This window comes from Leptonychotes weddellii, chromosome 10 (genome assembly GCF_054177405.1).
Source record: "Leptonychotes weddellii isolate Sample4059 chromosome 10, ASM5417740v2, whole genome shotgun sequence".
In the NCBI taxonomy this organism is placed as follows: Eukaryota; Metazoa; Chordata; class Mammalia; order Carnivora; family Phocidae; genus Leptonychotes; species Leptonychotes weddellii.
This window is the reverse complement of record NC_138378.1, coordinates 16,805,565-16,818,627: the sequence shown is the minus strand read 5'-3', so window position 1 is coordinate 16,818,627 and position 13,063 is coordinate 16,805,565. Positions and strand designations below refer to the sequence as shown.

Sequence of the window (13,063 nt, the reverse complement as noted above, 5' to 3'; positions counted from 1 at the left end):
TTTTAAGATTTTATTTATTCATTTGAGAGAGAGACAGAGCACAAGCAGGGGGAGAGGCAGAGGGAGAGGGAGAAACAGACTCCCCGCTGAACAGGGAGCCCGATGTGGGACTCGATTCCAGGACCTGGAGATCATGACCTGAGCTGAAGGCAGACACTTAACCATCTGAACCACCCAAGCACCCCAAGAGAGCTCTTGATAACCCCTCTTGTCCCAGCCAATGATCTGCCTTCTCCCATCACAAAAATACTACCAGGCAACTAACAGGCTACAAAACAAGAAAGCTCACAGACCAAACTGAGGTGCTCAAATCATGCCATTTGTTAAACCAAATAAGACACAAAGCAAAATAAATAAATATAAATCAAGAATAAAAGACATGAGGTTGGTTGACACATTTGAGATGGGGTGTAAGTGAGGAGAATGGCCAAATGGCCCTGGAACCCTGGGGTATGTAATTTTCATATGTCCTGGCTCTTTCCTTTCCACCCCAGCCTGCCCTGCTGCTATGTGGTTCAGAAGACCAGAGCTGAGGTTGGAGCAAGGGCGTCCAACAGATGGAAGGTGCCTGAGGTCAATGACACACATACTCTGTTGAAGAGACAAGGCAAGTACGTGCGTCTAACCCGTGCTGCAGCTTTACCACTCACCTCTGAACAGCCCTGGGTTTCATCTGCCTTTCTTGGACAGAGCATATGTGGGGACAGAACAAGCCCAGGATCGGTAACACCAGTGGGTGGCCAATTTAGGGATGACCTGTTGGAGGTGGTACCATCATGACTTGATCTTTCCACCCATTTCTATTTACAGTAGTCTTCTTTGTGTTACCATATAAGCCATTTAATCTATCTATGATTAGCAGGTTGCTAACATTCTTACTATCTACGTTTAACCCATTTTATGAATTCTGCCTGAGTCTCTGAAGCTTACTCATTGTGTGTACTTAACACATCCTCTAAGTTTTGCATCTGTTGCATAAGCGACAATCTTATGTACGATCTATGCCAAACACTTTGTAGAAGATGCATCCCGTCCTATTTGTTTTTCTTATCCTTTATAGCAGAATTACATATTCTCAAGTAATACAGTAAACACACATTACACTTTCCAAACCACCCACGTTCCTGCAACTCTGCCATCTCCACCCTAGTCCAAGCTGCCACCATCTTTCACCCAATCGACCTCTACCTGGTCTCCCTGCTGCCGCCCTGACCACCCACCCGGCAACCAGAGGATGGCCTCTGAAGGGGAACTCTCTTCCGGCTCCACCTGGCCATAGAATCTGAACTCCTAAGTGGCATTAAGGCCTATTGTGATATGGCCATAACTACCTCTCCTCTCTTCGTGTCCCACTGTTACCATCCCCACACCTTGCACTCGACACCAACCCCCCAGAAGAAGCTCCTTCCCATGTGCCTGCTCACCTCCTACGCTCCAAGCCAGAACCAGCTCAGGTACCACCCCCTGTAACAGCTAGTTTTATGTGTCAACTTGACCAGGCTAAGTGATGCCCAGAGAGCTGGTAAAACATTATTTCTGGGTGTATCCATGAGGGTGTTTCTGGAAGACATTAGTATTTGATTCAGTAGACTAAGTAAAGAGATCTGCTCCCACCAATGTGGGCAGACCTCAGCCAATCCACTGGGGACACAAATGAAACAAAAGGTGAAGGAAGGAAGGGTGAACTTTCTCTCTCTCTCTCTCTCTCTCTCTCTCTCTCTCTCTCTCCCCCTTCTTGATCTGGGACAGGGACATCCATCTTTTCCCACCTCAGACATTGAGCTTCTGGTTCTCAGGCCTCAGGACTCTAAGACTTACACCAGCAGCCCCTCGGTCCTCAGGCCTTCAGCCTGAGACCAAATTATACTGCTAGATCACCTGGTTCTCCAGCTAGCAGATGCAGAGAGTGGGACTTTTCAGGCTCCATAACCATGTGAGCCAATTCCTTTAATAAATCTCTCACATCTGTCTCTCTGGTTGGTTCTGTTTCTCAGAAAACCTAACTAACACACCTCCTCTGGGAACCATTTTCTGATTCTCTCCCCAGGAACTATCGGGGAAGAAAAGAAAGGAAGGAAAACGGCAAAGGGAAAGGAAGATGGAGGGAGAGAAGGACGAAGGGAGAAGATCTATAACCATTGTACTATAGAAGGAACTAACTCCAGAGATAATTGTCCTGCCCCTCTAGGTATTTAAGCAAAAGACTGAATGCTGTCTCAAAAGAAAAAAAAAAAAAAAAAACAGAAATTCTTCAAACACGGAATGTGCATTTGGACCAGCTACAGTCTACGATCTTTCCTTGGATTCTGTGTCTTCCAAGTATCTCTTGATTCTGAACAAACTCCCCCAATACTTACTGGCTTAAAACAACAACCATTTTATTCTGTCCCATGATTTTGTGGCAAGGTTCATCTGGACCGTTTTTTGCTCTATGTGGGCACTGACTGTGCTCACTTGGTGGGATTCAGCCATCTGGGCTAGGCTGGAGGGTCCAAGATGGCATCACTCCCAGGTCTGGACATCGGCGAGGACTAGAAGGCTGGACTCAGCTGGGCATCTCCCCTTCTCTGTGTAAGACGCAGAGCCTGCCCACAAAGTGTGTCCAGAAGAGGGGTCAGACTTCTTCTTTGATGGCAGCTCAGGCTCTAGGAGACCAAGGTGAAAGTTGCCAGTCCTTTTAAAAACTAGACCCAGAACCCAGAACGGCAGCACTTCTTCCATATTCGTTTTTGGCCAAATCAGTTACAAGTCAGCCCAGATTCAAGGGGAGAAGAGATAGACTTCATCTCTTGATGAGGGGAATGTCAAAAAATTTTGTAGCCATCCATAAATTCCCAGTGAAGAACTGATGACCATACCTCCAGAAAGACTTACCAGGACTAGGAACAGTGCAGGGAAAGCAGTTCCCGAATCCCTGGCCCACAGCAACTGCGAGAGATAATATGTTTATTGTTGTCTAAAGCCACTTTGTTTTGGGGTAACTTGTTACATAGCAACAGATGATAAATATGTACGCCTTCTCCAAACGGTCCTGTCCAAAACTGAGTCCTGGGTGGGAGGAAACCAGGGACTGATCTGATGATGTACTTTAGGAAAAGAATTTAAGGAAATTATCAGACAGATCTTCAAAATCTGCTATCTCAGGGACAATTCACATTCATGTATTCACTTAACAAATATTTATAAGGGCTCACGATGTGCCATGCACAAAGCAAAGTGGTAGAGACAGAAGGATGAGTAAAAACGGATATGGTCCTCCAAATTACAGGCCTCTATGAGAATATCCCACTCTGGGTCCTGTCCTACTCTGTAACCTGGAAGTTTCACTCCCAAGGCAGGTACTGCAGACGAAAATGGGCACCAGGCACCTTTGATCATTCACAGCCCCTCTGTCTAAGGCCACCTTGCTCTCTGTTCTTCATCCCGGGGTTCACTGCTTGTGCCGGGCCCTTTGCCCCATTGCTCAGACCTAGCACTCTGGCTTTTGGCTTCCCTGGGAAGCTCAAGCCCAAACCAGAGCCTGGTATGGCAGCCGGGGCCCAGGGCATCAGCACTGTGGGCCCGCCCCGTTAACCCCCGGCCGCCCACCCGAAGTTACTCGGCCCCTTTGCTCCCTGCGCCTCCACGGGCTGCTTGCTGCCCCAGCTGAGCCGAGACAGTTGTCCCTGGGCTGGGCTGGCTCTCCGCTTCCCCTCGGGCCCAGGAGCCATTGTCCCCGGCCAGCGAGGCGCATCTCGGAAGCACCATCTCCTCGGGCTCTTTTTCCTGCTCTGCCTGGATTGGGCTCATTTACTAAAAATTAGTTGGGAATGAAAAAAGCCCCTAGTTTATTAGCGTGCTATTATTCCACTCCCGCCGTCCCCCTGCCGCATGATGGATTGCCTGGTGAGGGGACGCAGCCCCAGCCAGGGAGCCGGCAAGCTCCGCGCGGTCCCCGGCGCAGACAGATGGGGAGGCCGAGTCCTGACCATGATTGATTAGCTCCGCAAAGCCTGTTGAGCGGAGTTCCATCAAGATTGATGCTTTCTCCTCATAACAGCATTTCCAAAAAGTTTCTATTACATTTTGATTATGTTTATAGAATCTCGCTGGTCCGGGGGAAGATGCAATCTCTTCCCAGTGTGTGTGTCTGTGTGGGCCGTGGCAGGGCCCGGCTCGCCCCCGCCTGCCGGGCCTCTGCCCAGGGCCCCTCATTTTCTGGGCAGCAGGAAAGACCTTCCTTGCCTCCCAACGTCAAGGTGGAGGAAGCCACTGTCCGCTCTCCCGGCACCTGAAGTCCAGCCTCAGGGCAGCTCTGGTTTTGGAGGGCGGGGCCTGAGACCTACAGGAGAGCCGGGAAGGAACGGGACAGCCCCCATCTGTCTACCTGGTTCCCATGGGCACAGTACAGGGCCTTGTCAAGTGTCTGGTAAGCTCCATGTTTAAATATTTATATGAATGTGTCTATTTGTGCGTGTGTGTGTGTGTCACACTTTACCCCACAAGGGAGTTGAGTGATTTACAGGAAATTGTGAAAAATGAATTAGAAAACAAGAATTAGGACCAGGGAAATGCAAATCAGCCTAGAATAGCAAGTCCAAAATGTGGAAGTAAAATGTGTATACAGTCAAGTAAGATCCCACATGGTCTTTCGGCACGGGCCTTTAATCTGGTCTGAATTTCCTGAGAGTCAAAGAGAAAAGGGGAATAAAATCAGTTCCTTAGGTCTTATTGTCATTAGTAAAAGAACGAAAAAAGCCAGCTCCTCGGGGGACTCAATTCTTCAATTGAGGGTTTCTTCCATTTTAATTCTAAAGGAAATTTCATACTCGAGGGTTCTTCATGAGAGACTGTGAGAAATGTGTGAAACCAGTTAAAATGATTCTCAGCCTTGACACTACTGACATCTTGGGCTGGGTAATTTTTGTTTTGGGGGGTTCTGTCCTGTACACTGTAGGATATTTAAGAGCATCCCTGGCCTCTACCCACTAGGTGCCCGTAGCAACCCCTCCTCATTTGAGAGAACCAAATATATCTCCAGACATTGTCAAATGTCCTCTGGGGTAGGGTTGTTACGTTTAGAAATTGAAATTCAGGGTGTCTAGTAAAATTCAAACAGTGAATAATATCACAATGAATAAACATTGAATAATAGTTAAGTATAAGTATGTCCCATGCAATATTTGGGACATACTTATACTAAAAACTATTCTTTTTTTTTTATCTGAAACTCAAATATAACCGAGAATCCAGTATTTTATAAAGTAACACTTCCTGATGGGCAACATCATCTGGTGGGAACAAGAACCTCAGGAGCCTTTCAAACCTGATACACTGCAAGGTGCCCACTTCCTATACCAGATATTTTAAAGTGTTATAATGGTGAAAATGTGTTTTGCATCAGTGCTTCTATTCATTTATATGTAACCAACAGTTTGTTTTCTGTTTCTTATCTTTTTTAGGATAGGAAATATCCCAAATATTGTGAAATAACTTGCACATAAGTTAGACCAATTTTTTTACCAGAAACAAATAAACCCTCTGCTTGAGAACCACTGTGCTAATGGCCTCAAAATAGCCCTTCAGGTAAGGCAGGTTCCAGAAGGCTCTTGTAACATCCACAAAAGGAGCCAAGGACATAACTCTACACTATAACTTTTAAAAAGCAATTCTGCAGAATTCTGAATAATATCATCTTTCCACACTGTTTTCTGCTTGATCTAAAACATTTCACAGCAACCTGCCCATAGCACACCAGCCCAGAATCACCCTGCAAAAAGGCAACAGGTGAGTTTCACTGTCTGGCCCTGAATGACCTTATGTTGGTTTCCTGTGGCCACTGGGATTACTAAATAGACTCAAGCCATCTTTAGAAATAATCCATTCTTGGATTACTCAATTGTAAAAAACTGGCTGGGCTTCTGGAAAAAATAGCAAGTTGGATGCCTTCCTCACTCTTCATTCCAAAATAAATTCTGTGTGTATCAAAACTCTGAACCATAAAAAATGAAATCAGAATAATACTAGAAAAAAAATACGGGATAATTTTTGGAACTTCAGAATGGGAAAGGCTTTTTGGGTCGCCTTCTGGACACAAAACCTAGGCGCCATTGAATAAAAGAAAAGATCAAGAGATTCAACTACATGTTTAAAATTTTAACTCCCGGGGCACCTGGGTGGCTCAGTCATTAAGCATCTGCCTTCCGCTCAGGTCATGATCCCAGGATCCTGGTATCGAGCTCCGCATCGGGCTCCCTGTTCAGCAGGAAGCCTGCTTCTCCCTCTCCCACTCCCCCTGCTTGTGTTTCCTCTCTCGCTGTGTCTTTCTCTGTCAAATAAATAAATAAAATCTTTTTAAAACATTTTTAACTCTCCACATGACAGTAAGAAAAAAAGAAGAATGATGAACTCAGAGGAAAATATAAGCAACATAAAATAGAGAACTAATTTCTCTATTACAGAAAGAGGTCCTCACAAATCAATGAAGGGGGGGTGGAACAGAACACTGGGTTTAAAAAAGAATAAGAATACAGAGTTCCCAGAAAAAGAAATACAAATGGCTTTTAAACACATGGAAGAATGGTCAACCTCATTCAGAAATAAAAACCCAATTTTAAACCTCTTTCTATCTATCAGATGGGCAAAGATCAAAATGTTTAATGACGTGCTGTCGATAAGAGTTGGAGGAAACAGACGCAGACAGTGTTGTTGGAAACAGGTGCATGGGGTTTACCCTTGGAAGGCATTTTGGAAGTATGTATTCAGATTTTAAATATGTAAGTCCACTGTGGGTATATATTCCACAGATATTCTCAGATATGTGGGCACAAAGATACATGAACAAGGTTATTCATGAAAGCATTCTGTTTATAGTAAAAGTTTGTGAATAAGCTAGCTGTCCACTACTACAAACTTTTTAAATAGATTATGGTACATCCATGAAAAGACATGGTGGGCAGCAGTGAAGAAATATGGGATGGCTGTAGATCATGCAGTGATAAGGAATGATCTCCAAGATATATTGTTAAGTGAAAAAAAAAAAAAAAACAAAGATGTATAGAGGGTAGGAAGGAAATGGAGATATACAAATATGCCTTTCCTGTCCATATCCTATTCTTGTGGAGCTATTTGCATAAGAATCTGGTTATGTGGATTTTCTCTGAGAAGGGAATATAGAGACCAGGAGCAAAAGATGAAAACAAGACTTATTTTTTAATGAATACTCTTTTGAGCCATTTGGATATTTTTTATCATGTGCATGTAACTTTTCAAAATGAAATACTTACAAATGTTTCATTTAAAAAATGCCCATTTGCATTTAAGGAAATTTATTCTATGGAATTAACCAGAAAGTGGTGCTAAAATTCATGCTCCAAAATATTTATTATAATGTTATTTGTAATAGTGAAAAATTAGAAACATCTAATAATAGAAGTTTGGTTTAAATAAATTATGATATATCCATATAGTAGACTATTTTGAACCATTAAAAATCATGTTCATAGAGACACCTGGCTGGCTCAGTTGATTAAGTGTCTGCCTTCAGCTCAGGTCATGATCTCAGGGTCCTGGAATCGAGCCCCGTGTCAGCCTCCCTGCTCAGCGGAGAGTCTGCTTCTCCCTCTCCCTCTGTCCCACCCTCTGCTCATGAGCGCTCTCTCTCTCTCTCTGTGTCAAATAAGTAAATAAAATCTTAAAAAATTAATAAAAAATCATGTTCATAAAGAATGACTTAGGGGCACCTGGGTGGCTCAGTTGTTAAGCGTCTGCCTTCAGCTCAGGTCATGATCCCAGGGTCCTGGGATCGAGCCCCACATCGGGCTCCCTACTCAGCAGGAAGCCTACTTCTCACTCTCCCACTCCCCCTGCTTGTGTTCCCTCTCTCGCTGTGTCTCTCTCTCTGTCAAATAAAATCTTTAAAAAAAAAAAAAAAGAATGACTTAGGGTGTGACATGAGAGTTATTAAGTGAAAAAAAGCAGGTACAGAATAGTATATGCAGTAGGATCCTGATTTTTCTCACACACACACACACACACACACATGCACACACACAGAAATGTTTATGAGATATATAGTGTATTCCCTCACATGTTAACCACCATGCAGATACACGGGTAACTTGTATTCTTTTCTTCATGTTTTCTATATATTCTACATTTCCTATTAAGAAATATTAATTTTATAATAGGAAGGCATTAGATGTTTGATGAAAAAAAGATAAACTTCACTGTCCCACTAATGTTATATGAAAAAGAAATCAATTTCCACTCAGATGGATACTAGGTTCCCTAGACCCTCTGTAGGGCTTGGGTCTACCTTTATTAAATGAAAAGACTGAGTTCTAGTAGGGAATTGCCTGGGGGGGCCAGCCTAATCTTGGGTGAAAGGTTCAGTCAACCCAATTAGAGGCCATGCCTCAGTCCCATGGGATTCATGTGAGGGTGGGGGAAGAGGAAGACAGAGGTACTGGCTTCTTGATATCATCTAGAACTCTTCCCCACGTGTTTTTGGCTAAAACCACTACCTCTATTTCCAGGAGAAAGCTATAGCTGCTCCTCCAAGTCCATCAAGACTTCAAAGCCCACCACATCCAGGCAGCCCTCCCTGATACCACCTCCTCTGTTTTCTTAGGGCATGGTGTGGGCACCTCTCCTCCAGTCTCTAGTTAGCTACTATACTGTAGAAGTGTTTTAAATTTGTTAATAACACCTGCCATTTATTTGGCACTTCAATTTGTCCCACACTCTCTGCTAAACACGTTACATCCATTCGCTCATTTGATCTTCACAACAACCCTATGACAAGGCCTCTATAAATCGTACAGTTGAGCAAACTAAGGCACAGAGAGACCCAGTTACTCACCTGGGATCTTGCAAACAAAAATGGTAGCACCAGGACTCAGACTTAGTTCAGTGATTTCAAAGACCATAATCTCAACTATTATGAAAGGTTGAACTCTTTCAAGATGTGCGCCTCAGCATCGCAGAGTCTTTCTACTGGGCAGATCCAGCCAGGTATTCATTTCTTCTTCTGACAGCAGCAACTGAATACTGCCTTGGGAAACACACAGCCCTCATTGCATGCAGCATTTCTGGGACCGTCATTCAAGGTATCCCACCTTTCCTGGCCATGTGACCCCAGCCACGTCAATCATGCTCATTTCCAGGACTCTGAGTCTCAAATGGGTGATGCAAGGACAGAAAGGACAGAGGCCCCATGATCCAACTGGTCTTTGATTCCTGATAACTGGACTCTATCCTCAGGGCTGAACCTATTGACTTCAGCTGCACCATAAAATTCCTGGTTTTGCTTGAGTTAGCCAGAGTTGATTCAATTTAGTTTGTGACCTGACCCTACCTGAAAGGGCCAGTACCTACAATATAAAAAGAACTCTCAAAATTCAAGAGTAAGACAGCAAAATTCTCAACAAAATAAAAATTTAGCAATCCAAATTCAGCAACATGTGACCAACTGGCATTTATCCCAGAGTGCAAGGTTGACTGAACATACAAAAATCGGTCAATGCGATACCACATTAATAGAATAAAAGACAAAGACGAAAACCATATGATCATCTCAACAGAGGCATAAAAAACATTTGAAAAATCCAGTACCCTTTTATTAACAAACTAAAAATATACTTAATTAAAAAATAAAATAAAATATACTTAACAAACAAGAAATATAACTGAAATTCTCAATCTGATAATGGCCATCTATAAGGAAAAAAAAAAAAAACAGCTCACATCATAATCAATGGTGACAAACTGGATGTCTTCCTCCTAAGCTCAGGAACAAGACAAGGATGCCTGCTCTTGCCGTTTCTCTTCAGCATTGTACTAGAGGTTCTAGCCAGGATCATTAAATAAGAAAAAGAAATAAAAGGCAGACAGAAATAAAAGGCATATTTTCCAGATTGGAAAACAAGAAGTAAAATTATCTCTATTTAGGGGCGTCTGGGTGGCTCAGTCAGTTAAGCGGCTGCCTTTGGCTCAGGTCATGATCCCGGGGTCCTGGGATCGAGCCCCGCGTCGGGGTCCTGGGATCGAGCCCCACGTCAGGCTCCCTGCTCAGTGGAGAGTCTGCTTCTCCCTCTCTCTCTGCCTACTTGGGCTCTCTATCTCTCTGTCAAATAAATAAATAAAATCTTTAAAAAAAATTATCTCTATTTACAGATAACATGATCTTACATGTAGAAAATCCTGAAGAGTCCACTAAAAATTTGTTCGAAAAAGTAATGAGTTCAGTAATCTTATAGGATACAAGATCAATATACAAAAATAGATTGTATTTCTATACACTTGCAATGAACAATCCAGAAATGAAATTAAGAAAACAATTCCATTTATGATAACATCGAAAAGAATAAAATACTTAGGAATAAATCTAGCAAAAGAAGTGCAAGACCCAGACAATGAAAACTATAAGAATATCATTGAAAAACGTTAAAGACCTAAATAAATAGAAAGATAGCTGATGTTCATGTATTGTAAGACTTAATATTAAGATGGCAGTACTCTTCAAATTGATCGATAGGATCCCTACCAAAAATTTCAGTTGTCTTTTTTGCAGAAATTGACAAGCTGACCCTTAGAAGACATACGGAAATGCAAGAAGAGACAAAAACAATAGAATAGACAAAATCATCTTGGAGAAGAAGAACAAGATGGAAGGACTCACACTTCCCAATTTCAAAAAGTACTATATAGCTACAGTAATCAGGACATCATGGTACTGGCATAAGGATAGAAGTATAGATCGATGAACTAGAATTCAAAATCCAAAAATAAACCCTTACATTCAGGGTCAATTTATTTTCAAGAATGATGCCAAGACAATTCAATAGAGAAAGAATGGCCTTTTCAGAAAGTGGTGCTGGGACAACTGGGTATCCACATACAAAAGAATGAAGTCGGGCCCCTATCACACATTATATGAAAATTAACTCAAAATTGATCAGTGACCTAAATGTAAGAGCTAAATCCATAACAGTCTTGGAAGAAAACGGAGGAGTAAATCCTCATGTCCTTGGATTAGGCAGTGGTTTCTTAGATGTGACACCAAAAGCACAAACAACCAAAGAAAAAATAGGTAATTTGGATTTCATCAAAATTAAAAACTTTTGTGTACCAGAAGGCACTATCAAGAAAGTAAAAATACAATCCATGGAATGGGAGAAAATATTTGCAAATCATATCTCCAACAAGAGACTTGTGGTCAGAATACATAAAGAACTCTTACAACTCGGGCGCCTGGGTGGCTCAGTTGGTTGAGCGGCTGCCTTCGGCTCAGGTCATGATCCTGGAGTCCCAGGATCGAGTCCCGCATCGGGCTGCCTGCTCGGCGGGGAGTCTGCTTCTCCCTCTGACCCTCCCCCCTCTCATGTGCTTGCTCTCTCTCGTTCTCTCTCTTTCAAATAAATAAATAAAAAATCTTTAAAAAAAAAAAAAGAATTCTTACAACTCAACAACAACAAAAAAGACAAATAACCCAGTTTAAAAATGGGCAAGATTTAGAATAGACATTTCTCCAAAGAATATATACAGATTGCCAATTAGCACATAAAAGATGTTCATTATGTGACATTATTAGTCATTGGAGAAATGGAAATCAAAACTGCAATGAGATACTACTTCATGTCCTCTAAGCTGGCTATAATCAAAAAGATGGAATAACAAATGTTAGCAAGGATGTGGAGGTATTGAGCCCTCAGACGTTGCTAGTGGGAATATAAAATGGTGCATCCACTCTGGGAAACAGTTTGGCATTTCCTCCAAACATGGAGTTTCCATAAGACCCAGCAATTCCATTCCTACGTATATATATAAGAGAATTGAAAACATGTTGACACAAGAATGTGCACACAGATATTCATGGCAGCATTAGTCATCATAGCCCAAAAATGGAAACAACACAAATGTCTGCCCACTGTTGAATGGGTAAACAAAATGTGATAGATCCACATAATGGAATATTATTCACCCATAGAAAAGGATGAAATTCTGAAGCAGGCTACAACATGAATGAAACTTGAAAACATTATGATAAATGAAAGAAGTCAGACACCCAAAGTCATATATGGTATAATTCTACTCATATGAAAGGATATCCAGAACAAGCAAATCTACAGAGACAGCAAATAGATTCGTGTTTGCCAGGGACTGGGGAAAAGGGAATAGAAAGTGACTATGAATGGGCACGGGGTTTCATTCTGAGTTGATGAACTGTTCTGAAATTAGAGAGTGATGATCAATGTACACTTTGTTAATATACTAAAAACCACTCGATTGTACCCTTCAAGAGAGTGAATTTTATAATATGTGAATTATATCTCAATAAAGCAGTTATTTTTAAAAAGAGAGCTCAAAAAAAACCTCGGTAAAAAAAAGCAATCTGGGGCACCTGGGTGGCTCAGTCGTTAAGAGTCTGCCTTCGGCTCAGGTCATGATCCCAGGGTCCTGGGATGGAGCCCTGCATCGGGCTCCCTGCTCCACGAGAAGCCTGCTTCTCCCTCTCCCACTCCCCCTGCTTGTGTTCCCTCTCTCACTGTGTCTCTCTCTGTCAAATAAATAAATAAAATCTTTTTTAAAAAATTTAAAAAAAAGCAAACAATCCTATTAGAAAATGGGTAAAAGATACAAAGAGACATTTCACAGGAGACAATAAACAGGTGGCAAATAAGCACATGAAAAGATGTTCAACATCATTAGCCATTAGGAAAATGCAAATTAAAACCACAATGGAACTTATAGAATAACAAAAACAAAAAATAGTAACAACACCAAAGGCTGGCAAGGATGCAGAGAAACTGGAACACTCATACATTGCTGGTGGGACTGTAAAATGATACAGCCATCCTGGAAAACAATTCGTCAGTTTGTTAAAAAATGAAGCATACAATTATCATATGACCCAGCAATTGTACTCTTGGGTAATTATCCCAGAGAAAGGAAAATTTACACTCACACATATGTGAAACCATATGAAAACCTACACATGAATGTTCATGACAGCTTTTTTAGTAATAGCACAAAACTGGAAACAACCCTGATGTCCTTCAATAGATGAATAAACTCTGGTACA

The 13,063-nt window shown here is 42.1% G+C and overlaps 1 long non-coding RNA gene across 1 annotated transcript; it reads right to left on the bottom strand.

Annotated features, from left to right (window-relative positions):
• Positions 1-2,361: 2,361 nt before the first annotated feature.
• LOC115944712 (uncharacterized) lies at positions 2,362-9,099 on the bottom strand. Its single transcript, XR_004079227.2, has 3 exons — positions 8,843-9,099; positions 2,875-2,928; positions 2,362-2,645 (listed from the first exon to the last, which is right to left on the bottom strand). It is a non-coding gene; the product is annotated as an uncharacterized LOC115944712 (long non-coding RNA).
• Positions 9,100-13,063: the final 3,964 nt, after the last annotated feature.